General features: G+C 39.7%; 1 protein-coding gene across 2 annotated transcripts in view; it reads left to right on the top strand.

Annotated features, from left to right (window-relative positions):
- Positions 1-551: 551 nt before the first annotated feature.
- GNG2 (G protein subunit gamma 2) overlaps positions 552-22,441 on the top strand; it is a 139,344-nt gene continuing 117,454 nt past the window's right edge. The window contains exons 1-2 of one of the 2 annotated variants that reach the window (XM_067735869.1): positions 592-969; positions 21,575-21,615. The gene's annotated coding sequence lies outside the window, so the exon portion shown is untranslated. Of the gene's footprint in view, positions 970-21,574; positions 21,616-22,441 lie in introns of both variants that reach the window. The other variant, XM_067735875.1, reaches the window with a different exon arrangement.

Genomic DNA, 22,441 nt, shown 5'->3' with positions numbered 1-22,441 from the left:
TACCCTTATTCCTAACACTGCACCACCTCCTAAAGTGAAGGGAAAGGACAAGAAGATGACGAGGGTTCTTTTAGCCCTGCTAGTGTGGGGTGGAGAGGGAGAGGGCTCTGTTTCTGGGGTGAGAAGATCCAGCGTTCAGCTCTACCTTGCTACTCCCCACCACTGAGAATCTTTCAGGGAATATGGCTTCACTATTAGGCCACGGGTAGCATTGCAGGACTTGGTTTAGCTCCTATGCCCCACAAGAATACTTATCAGGGCCATTCTTTTCTGAGCACGTGGGTTAAGCGAGATCTCAGTGGTAGTGGAACCTTGGAGAAATGAAGCATCGGGAATGTTGGCCACAGAGAAAAATGCTGCAGCAGGAAGCTGCAAGCTCTCAGCTCGCTGCCTTGATAGGGGCCACAGTAAATCAGGAGGTGCCGTGGAGGCTGGGGCTGGACCTCAGGGGCAGAGCCTAGCCAGGGGCTGGGGACCCCCCAAAACAACAGCAGACCAAGTTCAGGCTGAGAAGGCAGACTCTGTGGGGAAGGGGGCCGAGAGAATGAGGGAGTAAGGGGAAGGAAGGAACAGACGGCCCCAAAGGGTCTTGGAACAAAGGGGAAAAGGGGATTGTAGTCACATTGGTGTCGGTAGCCCAAGAGAAGAGGAAAGGGCTCCCGTGAGCCCTGAAATGGAAGGAGAGGGAAAGAAGTAAGCAGCTCACAGCAAGCAAGAGGAGGAAGTGGGAGATGCGCTGCTTCCTGTAGAAAGACCGATGACTGAAGACAAAGCTGGGTGGGGACTAGTCCCTGGGCTGCAGGAGCCGCTGCTACACATACACACAGCGGCTGCCGCGCCGTGGGCAGCTCCTACTACTGCGGGGCTGGGCTGGGCTGGGCTGGGCGGGCTGCGCCGGAGCTCGCCTGCACACAGCGGCTCGGAGGGAGGAGGAAAGCCACTCGTCTCGGACCAGCCTCGGGAGCCAAGGTAAAGGAAACACTTTTCGTGTTGCTCCTCGCTAAGAGAAAAATGACCCTCGCCTGCGGTTGTAAGGGCAGATTTCGAGGGGGAAGAAAGACACATTGTTCCGGGGATGGGGGGAAATGGTCAGGATGGGTTGTGTTAGCAGGGATTTTTGAGAAGGACCAAATTCGTGACACCTTGATTTGAAAAAAAATAATCCTCATTAGTGCTTAGCTTCGGTGACTCATCAGGAAAACACGCTAAATGTTAAGAAGCTGTTTGCAGTTCTCTTGGAAGGAAAGCAGAGCCCAGTGGAAATCAATTGGGGCTGTGAAGCTGTGGGCTGATCATCCGAACGTTGCAGTCTTGTTTGAGGAGTGTAAAATGTTAATTGCATTATCTTTCTTACACATTGCACTGGGGTAGCTTCTATCTTGCAGCATAAGGACTGTGATTTGGCTTTTTGTTTGTTTGTTTGGGGGGTTAAATCCTTTTGTACTCAGAATTTGCCAACAAAGGCTGGAATTGCGTATGTGAGGGGCAGTATTTACCATTAAAAAAAAAAAGGTGTCTTCCTCCCTCTGCTCTGTGCAGCTGCTTTCAGGATAACCTCAGAAACAGCTATCATTTACCAGTGGGTCTTATCCTAAAGTTGCATTCTTTCTCAAAAGAGTGTGGCGGGTTTAACTTGTCTAGACTCGGATAGCAGTGTATATATGGATTTTATGTTTATATAGATTTTATTCATCTATAGGTCAAGGTGCATATTAGCCTCAGTGATGGACACATGTAAAAGTGTTGCCAGGTTGTTTCCTTACCTGCCTATGCTGTGGATGGACGAAATAGTGAAATCAGAACTTGATTTTTATTCTTTGATTTTCTTGAGCAATGGGTCCTCTTATTAGAGTCTATGGCCATGGCTTGTTCATATTTGTGAATGATACATACAAGTGCAGTAAATAGGTCTAACGGATTAGAAATGAGATTGTGAGATTTCTTTGGCAGGATATGTAGGAGGGTTTAATATCCTAGCATAGCCTGATTTAAAAATTAAGCTGTGTCTCCAGCAGAAAATGTGGTTAAGCAATAAGTGATCGTTGATAAAAGGTTTTGTCTTGCATTTTTACAATGAAAGGAGATAATTTTCAAAAGAAAGAACTGATTATAGTGGAGTAAAAATAATAAAAAGGTCATATTTAGACACTCATTCTTAAAGTGTAGGTTTTAAACACTAAATATGCCATGGAAAGTGTATATGCTTCCTCATTTATCATTATTCTCAATTGTGAAGAGCTCTAGTTTTGTTTTTTTTTTAATGTCACCTTATGAAATTGATTTGTCTTCTCAAAATTTGTGGGGTAGCAGTGCATTTTCAGAGATAAGAATCTTTAGGTACTAAAGAAAAAAATGTCAAATTTTCTGAGCATACTTATGAAACTAAACCTGTGTGATGACTAAGAGGCGAAATAGTGCTGGTATTGAAACCATGGAGCCCCTCTGACAAATCCATTGAATTTAATCAAACCTGTGGGCAAAACAAGTCACGCCACATATTCCATGGTTCCAGTTCCCGTATGTCTGGGAGACATACGGGAACTGGAACCATATGTAAAGATCATCTTCCCAGAGAGGAGATCTCGGGTGCATCTTGGATCCCGAATGCCCCTAACTGGATCTCTGTGCTCAAGCTGCCTGTCATTAAATGAAATGGAAAGTTGGGAGTCCGGGCTGTATGAATGAGGATGGGGCTCACACTCTGGTACTTACTCAGCTACGGGCTGGATTCACTAGATAATGCCAACACCCTGCTTTGTGTGAGGATGTGTAGACAATCTGCTTTACTCCTCACTGTGTTTCACAAAAGAGTCAGAAAATGAAACCTTGACTCATAGGCACAGGGGAGTCCAGAGGCCCCCTGCTCTCTTTCAGAAAACATCAAACAAGAGATGCCTATTTTCTGCACAGCCCCAAACATTCCCTTAATTATGAAATTCCAGCTTGAAGCACAACATGAATGAGTAACAGCAGATCCGTAACTACGATGGCAGGAGGTTTAAGAAAAAGACGAAAAAGTTCCTGTCCTGTAAAATGGGACTATTTCCTCTTCTTCTGGCCAAATGGAATATTAAAAGACATACTACTTTTGTCCACAGTGTTCGGAGGCTTTTGAGGGAGTCAACCAACACTGAAATTTTAATTGTGTGTGTGTGTGTGTGTGTGTTTCTGCCATATGGCCAACGGCAGAGTGGAAACACGACTCCTGGTTGGTCCTGGGCCTCATGGTGGGCTCGTAGTGAATGCATTTGGTCGGCTGACTTTTTTAGCCTACTTCAGAAGGCAGGCTCAACTTTTAAGTATAAAAGCTCTATAGTCAAAGCACAAAGCCTCTTCAGAGACAACTGTGGGTAGCAGAAAACAGCATGGTGGAGTGAAAAGAATGCAGGCTTCAAGAGTCAGGCAGATCTGCCTTTGAATCCTACCACTGGTTCTCACTCCTTCAGCTGGTACGTTGTTATGAACCTTGCTTTCTTCACTGTAAAAAAGGGTTAATAGTACATAATCAGGGTATTTTTTGTTATTGTTTATTTGTTGTGTTTTATTTGGTTTTTGCTTTTGCGTGTGATTTGTGAGTGCCTGTCTGGTACCTAGTAGGTACTCAGATGTCATTTTTTCTTCTGCGTCGGGAAAAGTTAGCGTATTCTTGATCTTTGCCACTATCTCAAAGATTCAGGAGACATTTTTTTTTAACTGTAGTGAAATATATATAACATAAAAGTTCCCATTTTAACTATTTGTAAGTGTGCCATTCTGTGGCATTAAGTATACTGACACTGCTGTGCAACTGTCACTACCATCCATCTCCAGAGCTTTTTCATCTTCTCAAACTGAAAATCTGTTCCCATTAAACAGTAACGCCCCATTCCCTCCTCCCCCCAGCCCCTGGCACCACCATTCTACCTTCTGTCTATGACGACTCTAGGTACCTCACGTAAGTGGAATCATACAGTATTTGTCCTTTTGTGACTGGCTTGTTTCACTTACCAAAATGTCTTCAAGGTTCATCCATGTTACGGCATATGTTGGAATTTCCTTCCTTTTTTAGGCTGAATACTATTCCATTGTATGTATATACTATAGTTTTTTATCCATGAATCTGTTGATGGACACTTGGGTCGCTTCCACGTTTTAGCTATTGTGAATAGATCATGGGTGTACAAATATCCCTGCTTTCACTTCTTTTGGGGTACCCAGAAGTGTAATTGCTGTATTATATGGTAACTGTGTTTAATTTTTTGAAGAATGGCCATACTGTTTTCCATAGCCACTACACACCATTTTCTATTCCCACAGCAGTACACGAGGGTCCCAATTTCTCCAAATCCTCACCAACATTTGTTATTTCCTGGGGTTTTTTGTTTGTTTGTTTTTGACAGTAACTATCCCAGTGGGTGTGAATTGGTATCTCTTTGTGGTTTCAATTTGCATTTCCCTGAGGATTAGTGACGTTGCATATCTTTTCACGTGCCTGTTGGCGATTTGTATGTCTCCTTTAGAGAAATGTCTATTCAAGTCCTTTACCCATTTTTTAATTGGGTTGTTTTCGAGGAGACGTTTTGAAATGGCGGCATCTCTTAACATAGTGTGTCAGAAAGATCATGATTATAATATTTGTATTCAGTCTCTTGCATACACCAGTATTATCCCTGCCCAAGTGAAATTCATCTCTCAAAAGTAACTTTTAAACGCAAGAGGAGAAAGAAAATCTGCGTAGATCCTGATAATTAGTGATATCAAGAACCTGATAGTGAAATTCAAACCCTAATTGTAGACCAGTGATCCTGCTGGTCAGGTGCAGGCCAGGCCCCCCCAGGAGGGGGCCATCACTTCAGTGTCTTTCTAGTCTGTACTCATTAGCTGCAGGAGAAAAAGTGCCCAATAGGTAGCAAGTTCAGAAAAAGGGAGGAGAAACTACATGCTAAATTGTTCTCAAACTCTTTATAATGGAGAGGATTAACCTTGGAAAGGGGCTATAGTAGTTAAACAACAATAGATTCTGAGAGAAGTTTCTACTAATGCAATGTGATTCTAGTCTAAATTTCACTTTTGAAAATAAGAATCCTGTGTTTCACTTTCCACCACAGATTTCACTCTCCATTCCAAAACCAGTGAGGCAGGGTATGGATGGGGCTGAGGTGATCTGGGCAGAAAGATTAGGGAAGACTCTTGAACAGCAGTGATACCTGAGGTTTATGGTGTGGGTGCAGATGTTGACCTTGAATGGTTTGAAGAGCTCCTGAAAAACTGTGTGTTAATTTTTTGTAATGCACTCTGTGTGTGTACTAGGAGGTTGGATAATGACCTCCAACTTTTTAAAATTTGCAAATCTGTTGGTTCTGTAGTTACTGGGAAGACCCATGACTGGCTTTACTAGACCCAGGTGGGAGAGGGGAACAGAGCTGGGTTAAGACTTTGTCCCAGCCTATGACATCATGGAATTGCAGAGCTAAAAATGACCTGGGAACAAACCTAGCCTGTATCAACCCCTCCATGACGGATAATAAAATAGGACCAGAATTTGTTACCTTTCTAGAGCTGCACAGTTGATTAATACCTCACCTCCCAATTCAATTTCCATTTTACTTCCATCCACAGTAGGGCAAATGGATAGAGAAAGTCATTATACTTTGTCACTTTAAAAATTGTTTGGAAGACCATATTCTTTTGTTTAAAAAGAAGAGGGTAATGTTTAAAGTTAATATGCTATGTTTCTGTGTTCAAATTTGTTCAAATGTAAAGATGCCAATGTGGAATTGAAATTCAGATTTTCAGGTAAGAGCGTTAGAGATATATGTGGTTCCTTAAAACTCTTACGTTAAAGAAAATCAATTATAGTTAATGGGAGTCAATATTCAGACAATGTTCAGAATCTCTAGAGGACTTCCTTAAACATCAGAAAAGAGGGAGTTCAATTCTCAAACTCTAGAGATAACATGTTTCTTAGAAGTGAAGATATAAGACAGGGTCAGCCCTTTTATCTCTTGTTATACATTCAAGCTCTTAATGGAAAGACTTAGTAAAGCCAGTCACCTGACCCTTCCTCCCTATTTCTTTGGCCTTCCCTTGTCCCCCTGCCAGTCTGGTTGTCAGGATCAGACCTTCCCATTATCCTCTGCCCCAGGCATCTGGCAATAGAGCTGAAGGAGAGGGTCTGGAAACTGGAGTGATGGGCTCTACTCCAGATTCCTTGCAACATGAGCAGGGCCATTGCTGTTCTTAGGAAATCCTTTTTTTTTTTTTTTAATTTCACTTTTTACTATCCCCTCTGCATTTTCAATGAAAACCATTAAACCCAAGCCCCCACTCCCTTTATTCATTACAGGTGACCTCACCTCCTGTTATTTGGAGAAGGCATATATTATGGAATTCCTCAACCTCATTCTTTACCACCTCACAATTTCTCATGTCTTCATTCATTTTCTTCTCCTCCCTTCCTAGGTCAGATTAGCACAGCTTTTCTTTCAAGCCTGGACTTGGACTCTTGTTTCCTTTTACTTTCTAGGGGACTATGTTCTGACAATAATTCTATCTCCTTACACATTTGGCTTCTTCTTTTTATTGGCCCTTGCCTCTTTGCCTGCAAACATGCTTAGTTTACACATATAAATTTAAACAAACCAGTTGCCAACAAAGATTCCCTTTGACTTTGGTAACCTCTACTAACTTTGTTTTCTTCCTACCTGTAGCGAAGGAAAAATAGTTTTCCCTCCACCTTTCTCAGTGCTGAGAAACCTGTAACAAAAGACAGATTGATAAGAGAAAAACAAATGGACATTTATTAACTTGTATACCTCATGTGTACATGGGAGATACCAGGGAAAAATGAGGAGCTCTCAGAAGTGGTTTAGAACTCAGGCTTAAATACCATCTTGAGCTAAAGACAAAATTAAGGAGGAGTGGAGGAGGGCAGTTATGGGGAGGCGGCCAGGAAAAGTGTGGTAAATAAGAGTAAGATTTGATATACATATTTAAGTTGGTTCCACTCCTTCTTTTCCTGGAACAGAGAGGGAGGCACCCTTACACGAGATTTCCTTTATAATGTAAATTTCCCTTACAAAAATGTAACCTCTAGTATGTTTTCATAATCTCTCCAGTGTCTCCTGTTTCCACGATAATCTACCTGAAATAATTCTTATGCCAAACAGGCATATTTTGGAGTGGCATATTCTGCCACCCTTCATGCCTCTCTGACGGCTCCCAACATCTCCATTAACTCCAAGTTCTGCTCCCCAAATATGAGTGTTCTCAAGATTTGATTCTTCTGCCACTAAATTTCTCCCTCTTCCTTTATCAAACCCTTTTCTATGATTTCTGTCATTGTCACTGGGGTGGGGGGCAGTTCCAAATCTGATTCTCCATCCTGATCTCTCACCTACTCTAAACGTGCACATCGAGCACCCTGCAAACTTGCCAGAACATCCAACCCACTGAAACTGAGACTCCAAATCAGTGCTTGCCATTGCCTTTCCCCACTCAAAACCAGCTCCTCACCTGATTCCACGACTATTAATGACACCCCATTCTCAGTCCCTCAATTAGGAAAACCCAATTTCATTGTTTTCCTCACCAAACAACCAAGTTGGAGTCAGTTGCTCAGACCTTTGCATTGTCACTGGAAACATATCTTGACACCATCTAATCTTTCCCATGTTGACAGCCAGTGTCTTGTTCTAGCCCTCCTGACCTCCAGCTGGGCTGATCTGTTGTTTGTGTTCTTCCCTCTCCCTGGAAGAACTTTCCTGCTTCTCCTTCCACACTTCACCCCTGTAGTCTTGCTTCTCTGCGTAGCCAAATTCCATTCATCCTGTGAGGCTCAGTTCAAATGCTGTCTCTTCCATGAAGTCTTCCTTGGTTTCTTCCTTTCCCAATAAAAAGCAATTTTTACTTCCCCTGAAGTCTTTTGTTCTTTCATCACAGCAATTAGTGCATTCTTGTGTGTATAATGAAAATCTGCTTTTTTTTTTTTTTTTCTTTTGCAAACTCTTTGAGGACAGCAGCCACACCCAGTTTCATCTTTGTCTTCCTTACAGCACACAAATACAGCTTGGGTTTTTGTTTGTTTTCAATTTCAGTTTTATTGAAGTGTAATTGGCAAATAAAATTATAAGATATTTAAAGTGTTCATCATGGTGATTGGATATACATATATACTGTGAAAGGATTCCTCCCATCTAGTTAATTAACACATACATCACCTCACATATATTTGTGGGATTTTTGTTTTTGTTTTGTTTGTTTGTTTTTGGTGAGAACATTTGGGTTCACAAATGCAGTTTGTTTATCATTCGTTTAATGAACTTTCTTGAGTCACTTATTTTTTTATGCAGAGTGGACTAGATATTCTAGGAGCTTATAAACTACTGGGAAAACAGACAAATACTGACAGAACTACAATACAGTCAGTCTGTCCACAAGTCTTAACGGAATGTCTGCAATGTGCCATGTGTCCTTCGAGGGGCCAGGGACACTTGGATGAACAAAACAGGCCAGTTCTTTGTTTTCTTGTAAATTACCTTCTATTGAGAGAGACCTGGTAAACACATAAACAAATGGTTTACAGATCTAGCTGCACATTAGAAATCACTGAGGGGTACTTTGAAAAAACACCTATGGCCCAGCCTCAACCTAGACTAATCAGATCAGAATTAGCCAGGATCGGACCCCATTGACAGAAACAAATTACAATACAAGAAAATATCAGGTAGTGATAAGTGCTGAGGTGGATTAAAATAGAAACAGATTGAATGATAGAGATTGTGTGTATGATGGTGTGGCCATGGGAATTTTACCTTTGTTGGGTAATCCCTGAAGGCCTCTCTGAGATGACATTCACAACTCATGTGCCTTCCCTATTAGTAGTGAGGCAGACAGAGCTGCTGTGATTGGCTAGTTCAAGTGTCCTGTGAGGCCATGGCGCAGGCCCGCCTCTCTGAAAAACTGGTCTGGTCACCAGACTCCAGAAAAAGGTCTAGCTCTATTAGCAAGGAAGAAGGGGTGAATGGGTATCGGGTGTTCAACAGAATCTGCCACTATTATTGTTTCCATCCTATACATGAAGATATCAAGGCCCAAAAGGTTAAACTTATCAAAATCATACAACTTTGAGTTGAACAGTGTTTCCATGCATTCTCCTTTCAGAAAAACAAACATACACAAATACACACAAATGAAAAGCTTGCTTTAGTTGATGGTGATGATCTAGGTAGACTAGAGAAAGAGTCCTGGAAGAAAATACAAAATGGCTCCTGTGAGATGAAGCAAAGAATCACCTTCTAAACAAATGATTCCAGAAGAAATTACATCAGGTCCTAGTAAGTGATAAGAATGGCATTTAATTTAGACAACTAGCCCTGCATTTCTGCATTGTAAAATACACATATATATATAATTAAATTGAGTCTTCCTGACTCGTCATTTAAATCAATTTGATCTAAATAAAATCCACCCTGGGCCAAGAAATGAGCAAGAGAGGCCAAGGGTTCTGTTTATGATGTCTATCAGACTTAAAGGAAAACACTGTTTTGTCTAGAGAGGTATGCATTTTGTGGATTACAGCACATGTAAGAGAAGCAAGAATGCTCTCTGAAATTTCTGATTATGAGTTATTTTGAAAATAGTTTTCCACTTTCCAACTGCAGAGGCAACATGCAGTTCTATTATTGTTGCATTGTCTTCATGGTTCCTATTTTTCATTCTGATATTTCATTTCAGAGGCTAGGTTTGTGAGGCAGCAGGAGTGAAAAAGGGAAATTGCAGTGAAGCTGCCGTCATTACAGTGTTTTTACTGCTTGCCTCTAGGTGTATTTCTGTGCATTCTCATCGTAACAGATTAAGTGTTAATGGTAGGAATACCTTCTCTGTAATAAATGATCGAATGCTTCCTACTCGTATATTTGCATCTTTAAACAGGAAAGTAAAAGTTCATTTCTAAGCTTTGCCAACAGAGCTGTGTTTAAGAAGGGTATTTATCTGATCTGCACAGAACCATATGAGAAAAATTGTGAAAAAATTTACACAGAAAAAAAAAATTAACAGTCCTTTTAGTCTACTCTTTCTTTGGAGAATTGAATGGATCCTTTGCCATTATTTTTTAAACTTCATGAATGATGGCTGTGTTTAGAGAACATTAGTGTATATAGGCATTAAAGTAATTTCGCTAACAGTTTTATTATTTTTTTTCCATTGGGGGAAAAGAAAACTTGATATCAAACAGTCCCCACATTTTTTTAAAATTAAACTAATACAAAATTTAAGTTAAAAAAAATGAAAATTTCTAAGCAAAAAAAAATTGATTTTTTATTATGTTTTAAAATAATCTGAAAATACTACAGTATACAAAAATAATATTCTAAGGCTTAATACACAGGAGAGCATAGTTGTTAAAGAACATTGGTTTGGAATCAGAATGTCCTGGACAAGTTGCTTAAACTATCTGTGCCTCTGTTTCCTTATCTATAGATTGGGATATAATGACAATACCTACTTCACAAAATTGTCAGGGGAAAATTATATAATGTATGTAAAATGTTTATTTTACATGTCATAGTGCCTGACATATAGTAACTAACTATTCAGAATTGTAGCTATTATTAGTATAATTATTATTGTTACCACAAAGATGGAGTAGAGGATCTTTAGTTCTAGCCATGGGGTTCTCAGCCAGTTTTAGCAGAAATGATTATGGCCCAACATGAACCACAGGTGCTCAGAACTTGAAGTAAGGAATCACCTGAGGAAGCCTGCTTCCTCGGCATAGTCAGACGTCAGTGTTGTGACTTAGTTAAGTGACAGTCTCAGGCTTGCACTATTTGTTCACCAATGCATGTGATTAGGCAAAAATATTTCTGGTTTTCCTTCCCAACTCATGATAGGCTTACAGGTCTCCATCTGCTTTAGTTAGGTGTAGCCCTGTATCTTGCATTGACCAGTGAAGTGAAAGCAGAAGTGATGTTCACCTCTAGGAGGAAGCTTATAATGACCAGAATGTGAGCGCATTCCTTGGCAATTGACAGTGGTGGAAACACAGGGACAGTGGCTGAGCTCTTAAGCCTGGGTCTTAGAATAAAGACAACACAGAGATGGTCTCTCCACTGACCTGCAATGAACACATAGTGAGAGTGAAAAATGAGTTTTTCTGTCTTAAAAGATTTGGGGGTTGTTTCCACAGTATAACCTTAGCCTATCCTGACTGATAGGCTCTGGTTATCCCTTCAAGCTCTAGAGAAAAAAATATTATTGGTAACAATACATAAAATATGTAGCAATTTAGAGATGGTCGTTTTTTAAAATTTTTTTAAATTTAATTTTTTTTTTATACAGCAGATTCTTATTAGTCATCAATTTTATACACATCAGTGTATACATGTCAGTCCCAATCACCCAATTCATCACACCACCACCCCTACTCCCCCGCCGCTTTCCCCCCTTGGTGTCCATACGTTTGTTCTCTACATCTGTGTCTCAATTTCTGCCCTGCAAACTGGTTCATCTGTACCATTTTTCTAGGTTCCACATATATGCGTTAATATACAATATTTGTTTTTCTCTTTCTGACTAACTTCACTCTGTATGACAGTCTCTAGATCCATCCACGTCTCAACAAATGACCCAATATCGTTCCTTTTTATGGCTGAGTAATATTCCATTGTATATATGTACCACATCTTCTTTATCCATTCATCTGTCAATGGGCATTTAGGTTGCTTCCATGACCTAGCTATTGTAAATAGTGCTGCAATGAACATTGGGATGTATGTGTCTTTTTGAATTATGGTTTTCTCTGGGTATATGCCCAGTAGTGGGATTGCTGGATCATATGGTAATTCTATTTTTAATTTTTTAAGGAACCTCCATACTGTTCTCCACAGTGGCTGTATCAATTTAGATTCCCACCAACAGTGCAAGAGGGTTCTCTTTTCTCCACACCCTCTCCAGCATTTGTTGTTTGTAGATTTTCTGATGATGCCCATTCTAACTGGTGTGAGGTGATACCTCATAGTAGTTTTGATGTGCATATCTCTAGTAATTAGTGATGTTGAGCAGCTTTTCGTTTGCTTCTTGGCCATCTGTAAGTCTTCTTTGGAGAAATGTCTATTTAGGTCTTCTGCCCATTTTTGGATTGGGTTGTTTGTTTTCTTTAATGTTGAGCTGCATAAGCTGTTTATATATTTTGGAGATTCATCCTTTGTCCATTGATTCGTTTGCAAATATTTTCTCCCATTCTGAGGGTTGTCTTTTCGTCTTGTTTATGGTTTCCTTTGGTGTGTAAAAGCTTTGAAGTTTCATTAGGTGCCATTTGTTTATTTTTGCTTTTATTCCCATTACTCTAGGAGGTCTAGAGCAGGTCTCTAATCCATTTTGAGTTTATTTTTGTGTATGGTGTTAGGGAGTGTTCTAATTTCATTCTTTTACATGTAGCTGTCCAGTTTTCCCAGCACCACTTATTGAAGAGACTGTCTTTTCTCCATTGTATATCCTTGCCACCTTTGTCATAGATTAGTTGACCATAGGTGCATGGGTTTATCTCTGGACTTTCTACCTTGTTCCATTGATCTATGTTTCTGTTTTTGTGCCAGTACCATATTGTCTTGATTACTGTAGCTTTGTAGTATAGTTTGAAGTCAGGGAGTCTGATTCCTCCAGCTCCATTTTTTTCCCTCAAGACTGCTTTGGCTATTCGGGGTCTTTTGTGTCTCCATACAAATTTTAAGGTTTTTTGTTCTAGTACTGTAAAAAATGCCATTGGTAATTTGGTAGGGATTGCATTGACTCTGTAGATTGCTTTGGGTAGTATCGTCATTTTCACAGTATTGATTCTTCCAATCCAACAACATGGTATATCTCTCCATCTGTTGGTATCATCTTTAATTTCTTTCATCAGTGTCTTATAGTTTTCTGCATACAGGTCTTTTGTCTCTCTAGGTAGGTTTATTCCTGGGTATTTTGTTCTTTTTGTTGCAATGGTAAATGGGAGTGTTTCCTTAATTTCTCTTTCAGATTTTTCATCATTAGTGTATAGGAATGCAAGAGATTTCTGTGCATTAATTTTGTATCCTGCTACTTTACCAACTTCATTGATTAGCTCTAGTAGTTTTCTGGTGACATCTTTAGGATTCTCTATGTATAGTATCATGTCATCTGCAAACAGTGACAGCTTTACTTCTTCTTTTCCAATTTGTATTCCTTTTATTTCTTTTTCTTCTCTGATTGCTGTTGCTAGGACTTCCAAAACTATGTTGAATAATAGTGGTGAGAGTGGGCAACCTGGTCTTGTTCCTGATCTTAGAGGAAATGCTTTCAGTTTTCACCATTGAGGATGATGTTTGCTGTGGGTTTGTCATATATGGCCTTTATTATTTTGAGGTAGGTTTCCTCTATGCCCACTTTCTGGAGAGTTTTTATTGTAAATGGGTGTTGAATTTTGTCAAAAGCTTTATCTGCATCTATTGAGATGATCATATGATTTTTATTCTTCAATTTGTTAATATGGTGTATCATATTGATTTGTGTATATTGAAGAATCCTTGCATCTCTGGGATAAATCCCACTTGGTCATGGTGTATGATCTTTTTAATGTGTTGTTGGATTCTGTTTGCTAGTATTTTGTTGAGGATTTTTGCCTCTATATTCATCAGTGATATTGGTCTGTAATTTTCTTTTCTTGTAGTATATTTGGTTTTGTTATCAGGGTGATGGCAGCCTCATAGAATGAGTTTGGGAGTGTTCCTTCATCTGCAATATTTTGGAAGCGTTTGAGAAGGATGGGTGTTAGCTCTTTTCTAAATGTTTGATAGAATTCACCTGTGAAGCCATCTGGTCCTGGACTTTTGTTTGTTGGAAAATTTTTAATCGCAGTCTCAATTTCATTACTTGTGATTGGTCTGTTCATATTTTCTATTTCTTCCTTGTTCAGTCTTGGAAGGTTATACCTTTCTAAGAATTTGTCCATTTCTTCCAGCTTGTCCATTTTATTGGCATAGAGTTGCTTGTAGTAGTCTCTTAGGATGCTTTGCATTTCTGCGGTGTCTGTTGTAACTTCTCCTTTTTCATTTCTAATTTTATTGATTTGAGTCCTCTCCCTTTTTTTTGATAAGTCTGGCTAATTGTTTATCAATTTTGTTTATCTTCTCAAAGAACCAGCTTTTAGTTTTATTGATCTTTGCTACTGTTTTCTTTGTTTCTATTTCATTTATTTCTTCTCTGATCTTTACGATTTCTTTCCTTCTGCTAACTTTGTGTTTTGTTTGTTCTCTTTCTCTAGTTCCTTTAGGTGTAAGTTTAGATTGTTTATTTGAGATTTTTCTTGTTTCTTGAGGTAGGCTTGTATAGCTATAACCTTCCCTATTAGAACTGCTTTTGCTGCATCCCATAGGTTTCGGATCGTTGTGTTTTCATTGTCATTTGTCTCTAAGTATTTTTTGATTTCCTCTTTGATTTCTTCAGTGATCTCTTGGTTGTTTAATAACTTATTGTTTAGCCTCCATGTGTTTGTGTTTTTTACGGTTTTTGCCTGTAATTGATTTCTAATTTCATAGCTTTTTGGTCAGAAAAGTTGCTTGATATGATTTCAATTTTCTTAAATTTACTGAGGCTTGATTTGTAACCCAAGATGTGATCTATCCTGGAGAATATTCTGTGCGCACTTGAGAAGAAAGTGTAATCTGCTGTTTTTGGATGGAATGTCCTATAAATATGAATTAAATCTATCTGGTCTGTAGTGTCATTTAAAGCTCCTGTTTCCTTATTTATTTTCATTTTGGATCATCTGTCCATTGGTGTAAGTGAGGTGTTAAAGTCCCCCACTATTTTTGTGTTGCTATCGATTTCCTGTTTTATAGGTGTTAGCAGTTGCCTTACTTATTGAGGTGATCCTATGTTGGATGCATGTATATTTATAATTGTTATATCTTCTTCTTGGATTGATCCCTTGATCATTATGTAGTGTTCTTCCTTGTCTCTTGTAACATTCTTTATTTTAAAGTCTATTTTATCTGATATGAGTATTGCTACTCCAGCTTTCTTTTGATTTCCATTTGCATGGAATATCTTTTTCCATCCCCTCACTTTCAGTCTGTATGTGTCGCTAGGTCTGAAGTGGGTCTCTTGTAGACAGCATATACATGGGTCTTGTTTTGTATCCATTCAGGAAGTCTGGTTCTTTTGGTTGGAACATTTAATCCATTCACGTTTAAGGCAATTATCAATATGTATGTTCCTATGACCATTTTCTTAATTGTTTTGGGTTTGTTTTTGTAGGTCCTTTTCTCCTCTTGTGTTTCCCACTTAGTGAAGTTCCTTTAGCATTTGTTGTAGAGCTGGTTTTGTGGTGCTGAATTCTCTTAGCTTTTGCTTGTCTGTAAAGCTTTTGATTTCTCCATCGAATCTGAATGAGATCCTTGCCAGGTAGAGTAATCTTGGTTGTACGTTCTTTGCTTTCATCACTTTAAGTATATCATGCCACTCCCTCCTGGCTTGTAGAGTTTCTGCTGAGAAATCAGCTGTTAACCTTATGGGAGTTCCCTTGTATATTATTTGTCATTTTTCCCTTGCTGCTTTCAATAATTTTTCTTTGTCTTTAATTTTTGCCAGTTTGATTACTATGTGTCTTGACGTGTTTCTCTTTGGGTTTATCCTGTATGGGACTCACTGCGCTTCCTGGACTTGGGTGGCTACTTCCCACGTTAGGGAAGTTTTCAATTATAATATCTTCAAATATTTTCTCTGGTCCTTTCTCTCTCTCTTCTCCTTCTGGGACCCCTATAATACGAATGTTGTTGCATTTAATGTTGTCCCAGAGGTCTCTTAGGCTGTCTTCATTTCTTTTCATTCTTTTTTTTGTTCTGTTCCGCAGCAGTGAATTCTACCATTCTGTCTTCCAGGTTACTTATCCTTTCTTCTGCCTCAGTAATTCTGCTATTGATTCCTTCTAGTGTAGTTTTCATTTCAGTTATTGTACTGTTCATCTCTGTTTGTTTGTTCTTTAATTCTTCTAGGTCTTTGTTAAACATTTCTTGCATCTTCTTGATCTTTGCCTCCATTCTTTTTCCGAGGTCCTGGGTCATCTTCACTACCACTATTCTGAATTCTTTTTCTGGAAGGTTGCCTATCTCCCCTTCATTTAGTTGTTTTTCTGGGGTTTTGTCTTGTTCCTTCATCTGGTACATAGCCCTCTGCCTTTTCATCTTGTCTATCTTTCTGTGAATGTGGTTTTTGTTCCACAGGCTGCAGGATTGTAGTTCTTCTTGCTTCTGCTGTCTGCCCTCAGCCCTGCTAGTGTTGGAGGGTCTCCTGCAGAGGCAGGGTGTGGCTGTGTCTCACCGTGAGGACAAGTACACTGGCAGCAGAAGTTCTGGGAGGTACTCCTTGTCATGAGTCCTCCCAGAGTCCTGGAGATAGTCATTTTTAATGAATTGTGTATGTGTGTATGTCTGCTTATCATATGTTGTACCATAAGTATATATCAGGGTACTTCACATTTTAATTTATATAGATTCATATAAAATTTTTCATTTAAATTTCTTTTTTTTTTAATTAATTTATTTTTTTTGCTGAGTTGGGTCTTTGTTTCTGTGCAAGGGCTTTCTCTGGCTGTTGCAAGTGGGGGCCACTCTTCATCACGGTGCGCGGGCCTCTCACTATCGCGGGCTCTCTTGTTGCAGAGCACAGGCTCCAGACGCGCAGGCTCAGTAATTGTGGCTCACGGGCCCAGCCGCTCCGCGGCATGCGGGATCTTCCCAGACCAGGGCTCGAACCCGTGTCCCCTGCATTGGCAGGCAGACTCTCAAACACTGCACCACCAGGGAAGCCCTAAATTTCTTTTAAAATAGGGTTTATTTCCATTTCATACAGAGGAAAATCAATATACCAAAATTACCAACATCTATTTTTTTTGGAGAGAGCCACCCATGATGCCCACGTCAGGACTCTGAATTCTAGGCCTGATGTGATCACTGGGTCATGGTCCCTCTCACTAAAAGCTCATCCAGAATGGTGCCTTGTGACACAAAGGATCTTCTGAGAGAAGATGAAGGACTCAGCCATGCCCATGACCTTTGTCTCCAGTAAGAAAATAGTCTTCCCTAAGTCCTATTACAATGTTCAGTTATAAACAGTGGTGCTTAGTACATAGAGGGTCTTAAATAATACGTATTGATAAATAGATGGAAGTAGTCCACAGTTCTTCCAAATATCTGGACTCTTTCATGTTTGCTTTTTAAAAATAAATCTCTTTATTTTAGACCTTAGTTTAAAAACATCTCGGCATTAAGACTTACATTTACCCTAGAATCAAGTTATATTGTTACGATCAGACAGTGTTAAGGAAAAGGAAACGCATTTTTAATTTTAAAAAAAGGACTTACATTTATTCTTTTAAAACACTTTACATATGATCGCCCATGTATGCACCGACGTAGGCTATTTTATTTGATAATTTTTACTGTTGATTTTATTTCACCTGATAATTTTATTTGGGTCCCTAAAACTACATTATGAACTACCTTAATTATTTAAATTAGAAACAGATTACTTTTCTCTAGTGTACAAACCCAAATTAATTTCATTATTAACCCGAGTTTTAAATTGATTAATCTTGGAGTGTTTAAAAAACCAAGTGGGGTTTTTTCATCCTTAAGGAGATGGGCATATTGATTTGATGACTCTCTTGCTGTCACACCAGTTGTGCTATGAAGAGCAAGACATTTGCAAGAAAACTTTGGATAGATTTTATAAACCAGCCAGAAACCTGTGTGTCTGGGGTTTCTGGGGGAACAATCTGTGAGTCATTTTAAAAAACAAACACACTCATAATCACGGTGCATGGTGTTACCATGGTAATTAGTCCTGTGGAGTTGGGTTGCTTATGTTCCTGTAAAGGGAAGAGGCGGAGAGAAACTGAGAATTCAGAGCGTTGACTATCAGCTTCAATTTGACTATCACAAGAGAGTGTAGGGTTTCTTGAAAATGTACTGGCACAGTTGTCCTGAGAGGGAATTAAAGAAACTCTGGCATCCTCCCTTTGTTACTGAATATAAGTTAGCCGTTTTACTGTTGGGTGTTGTGATTCACAGGAGAGAAAAGGGCCATTTGGCATTCTCTCAGGAAGAAGGGGGGTAGATTGGTCCTTTATCTGCTATATAATTACATATAAGTCTCTCAGATCTACCCGGTAAGTGTCTGGTGTGAAGGTGCACAGGGCTTTAGTGAGTCTCTAAAAGGTGCCAAAATGCCACTGGCATAATATTATTACAGATTTAAACGCTCCTCAGTGCATTATTCTAATACAGTTAGAGACGGGTTTTAGTGAGGCCATTGTTTCAGATCTGATCCCCAAGTAGACCAGGTCTCTTTTCTCTATTTTATGGAGTAGATATGACTCCTTTATCTTGGACAGTCATCTTATAATATAGGTCCCTGGATCACAGAGGAGACCAAGGAGGTTATGTGAACTCTGCCAAATCTGTCATCACACCAGGGGAAAGTAAAATCAACATACGTGCTTTATTTTTTCCCCCATTTATTTATTTATTTTTTGGCTGCGTTGGGTCTTCATTGCTGCACGTGGGCTTTCTCTAGTTGTGGTGAACAGGGGCTACTCTTCATTGCTGTGCTCAGGCCTCTCATTGCAGTGGCTTCTCTTGTGGTGGAGCATGGGCTCCAGGTGCGCAGGCTTCAGTAGTTGTGGTGCGCGGGCTCAGCAGTTGTGGCTCGTGGGCTCTAGAGCACAGGCTCAGTAGCATTCGGGCTACTGTGGCATAGTGGCATAGTGGTGCACGGGCTTAGTTGCTCCACAGCATGTGAGATCTTCCTGGACCAGGGCTCAAACCTGTGTCCCCTGCATTGGCAGATAGATTCTTAACCGCTGCACCACCAGGGAAATCCCAACATACATGCTTTTTTGATGGACAGTCAACAAAGTGGGATTACTGAGGAGTGATTCATTATGATTCTGTATGGAGAACAATCAACACCCTTAAGTTAAAGGTATGAGTTAGTGCACCTACAAAACTGGTTTTTAAGAATGATTTAAGATTACTTTAAGAAGCCTAGGTATCCTCTTAAATGGATAATACATTGACTAGAGGTTTTCTTAGAGTATTCCTCATGCAGATTTTATTTCTACAACTTTTCCTTATTAAAACTATTTTTCAAAAGGCTTGAAATAAAGTGCCGTGGAGTTTGATTAAAGGGTCATGCAAATGCAGGGAGTTTGTGTGTGATTTTGCCCTGGCATATGGTGTAAAAACTATTTCTTAAAACTGTGGATTTCATTTTTCCTCTCATATGTGGGAAGAAGGCACATGTTACCCAAACTTCATTCTATGCTGTCTTAATCTTTTTAAGATTAGTAAACAATACTTAACTTAAACTTTTTCTGATGGTGAAAGTAATTCATGGTGATCATTGAAAATTTGGAAAATACTTAAAGTGTAAAAAAAAATTAAGACTGACCCCTTCCATTAATTAGGTTTTTGGTTGAACCACATAGAACAGAGACCTGATTTCACAGTGGCTTACAGAAGTGAGAAGTTATTTCTCTCTCACATAATAATCCAGAGGTGTGTGGTCCAGGGCTGGTAAGGTAACTCTCCTCCACAAGATCATCCAGGTATCCAGTCTCCTTCTATCATACTGTTACATCATTCCAAGCATATTTTCCTTGCTTTATGGTCTAAAGTGGCTTCCTACCATAAGGACCTCACTATAGCCAGTAGGAAGGGAGAAAGTTGGAAAGGGGACGGCATGACCCAGAAGTTGCACCCATCACTGCTGCAGCAATCCCCTTGAACTTTGTCCCATGGCCACACACCTAGCACCAAGGGAGGCTGGGAAAAGCAGTTATTCTTGACATGTATGTGCCTAGCTTAGGTTCTATCACAAGCATGGAAGAAGGGGAAAGCAGATACTGGGGCATATCTAGCAATTTCTGGTACTTCCATTTTCTATACAAAAGGGATAATACACTGTTAACATTTTGACATACCTTCTTCCAATCTTTTTTCTAGAAAAATATGTATCAGAAAGATATGTATACTATTTACTAGAAAATATTGTATGTGATATATTAGAATATTAAAAATATGAAAATGTATTCAAAAATGCATATATATAATAGATAGATGTTAGAAAATTAGCTGAGGTCATACTCTCTATATAATGTTGTATTCTCTTTTCACATAACTTTATTCCGTGTGTATTCTTCCTCATCACTTAAATTTTTTGTATTTATTGTTTCCAAGTTCCATCGTGTGGAATTTTTCTGTTTTACTTAATGGGTTATGTTATTCATATTTAGGCTATTTCTAACACCTTGGTAATACTTCTTTGTCTATACTTTGCATTTTTTGGATCAAGTCAAGGAGTGACATCACCAAGACAATGGGTGAGAACATATTTGGAATCTTGATAAATATTGCCCAACTGCTTTCCAGAGAGATTGTGTTGATTTATGCTCTCCCAAGAACGTATGAGAGTGCTGGACTCAGAGCTCCCTTCGAGGCTTATTTTGCAAGTCCCACTAATCATTGTTATCCCTAGGGTTTATTCTCTGAAAATAGGTTGTTTTCTGCCCTTGGCTTGTTTTTGTTTCCTTTGCTGTCATTAATCATGAGATAATGGTTTTCTAATAATGTTGGCTCATTTAAAAACATATGGTCCCGTATAGTCATCTGGGAATATAATCAGTTGGGCTGAGATTTTAGCACACGTGCCAGTCTTAGGCAATGGGAGATCTCTAGAGACACTGCTGTTCATTTGGTCTCAGGACCCAACATGAATCTGATTTACACTCCCAGTCATAATGCTCTAGATGCTAAGTAACTCTTAGTTCTGAGACACAGCAAAATATGAATGGTAAAGCGTTCCCTGAGGCTTAGGCAGCTCCCTTTGAGCTGGCTGCTGGATATCTTTTCAGAAGTAAAGACAGGAACTTTCTTAGATAGGAACCACACTCACACAAGGCGGAATTAGGCTAACTCTGCCCAGCATCCCAAAGATCATGAGTGGCTAAGGGTATAGGTGTTTCTACTTCTAAACAACCTTCAGCTTTGGATGCTAACGACGTTTTTTAACCATTAACTTGTCCAACCTACCCTCTTAAAGGGTTAGATATACACGAATGGAGCCCCACCCCTGTCCCTAACACCTGGAGAAAGAGTGTATCTGGGACTTCGGTCCTGCTGGGAGCTACTCAAGTTAGGTCAGGAGGAAAGCTTGTTCTTATTCATCTCAGCGGTACACAGCCTCTGTCACCAAGAACTGTGCTTGCCCTAGGTTCCCAAGCCGACTTGGTATTTTCATGTTTTCTTTCAGGTTAGGGAAGTTCACAAAGAAAGGGACTCCTATTTTCACAAATCTGTTTCTTCAAAGAAAAAGAGTTAACAAAATGTTTGTTTCTTGGCTCAGAAAGGTAGACCTGTGAGCCCCTCTGCCCCTTGAGCTATTCAGCCATCACCACCAAACCCTATTTACAGAAACATTTATTTGCTTGTTCAGCGTTTGTGTATCATGTTATTTCTCTTTTTTTTTTTTAAAAAAAAAAACCAATACATTCTCCACTCTGCTTTCTCAACAGCCAGATCTGCCAGTGAGCTTCAGGCTTTGGGAACTGAAGAGGTAAGAATTCTGAAATATTTTCTTCTAGGATCTTAAATCTAATCAGAACTTCAAGAGTTAAAGAAAAATCTTAAGCCCAGAGATGAAAGCATTTAACATGTGATGTTGATCAAAAAGAAACATTCATAGTCTTTAGCAATGTTGACATGACTTTAGGATTTAAAGGGGAAAAAAATGGCTCTCCTTAATGATAGTTAAAAATCAGATTTCTCGGGGCTTCCCTGGTGGCGCAGTGGTTGAGAGTCCACCTGCCGATGCAGGGGACACAGGTTCGTGCCCCGGTCCAGGAAGATCCCACATGCTGCGGAGCGGCTGGGCCCGTGAGCCATGGCCGCTGAGCCTGCGCGTCCAGAGCCTGTGCTCCGCAATGGGAGAGGCCACAACAGTGAGAGGCCCGCATAACGCAAACAAAACAAAACAAAACAATCAGATTTCACCCATTTTCTTCTAAAAACCTGAGTTTGGAAGCCTTTGAGGTCACTGCCTTAACAAATTGTGTCTCTGTGGCACCGAACATGATTAATTGGTGGCAGCCATTGAGGATAGTGAAAGACAGATGTCAGAGTAGATTAGCCCAGAGAAGTGTAAACCCTGTTCTTAACAGATTGGTTGTAGACATTATAAGGGCTTTTTCAGCAGCAACAACAGTCACAATAAAAGGTCAATTTAATACTGGTGGGGTTTCTTCTTGAAGAAACTGACTTGGCTTTTGAAACTGAGTAAAGCCATTTGAATCTAGCTGTAGACTTGAAAGGTCACCATATTGCTGAGATAGGTGATAATGTGTTTTCTCTCCCCAACCGAGATGCAGTTTCCTTTAGTCCTG

The sequence above is a fragment of the Pseudorca crassidens genome, chromosome 1 (assembly GCF_039906515.1).
Source record: "Pseudorca crassidens isolate mPseCra1 chromosome 1, mPseCra1.hap1, whole genome shotgun sequence".
Lineage (NCBI taxonomy): Eukaryota > Metazoa > Chordata > Mammalia > Artiodactyla > Delphinidae > Pseudorca > Pseudorca crassidens.
This window is presented reverse-complemented; position numbering and strand designations above follow the sequence as displayed.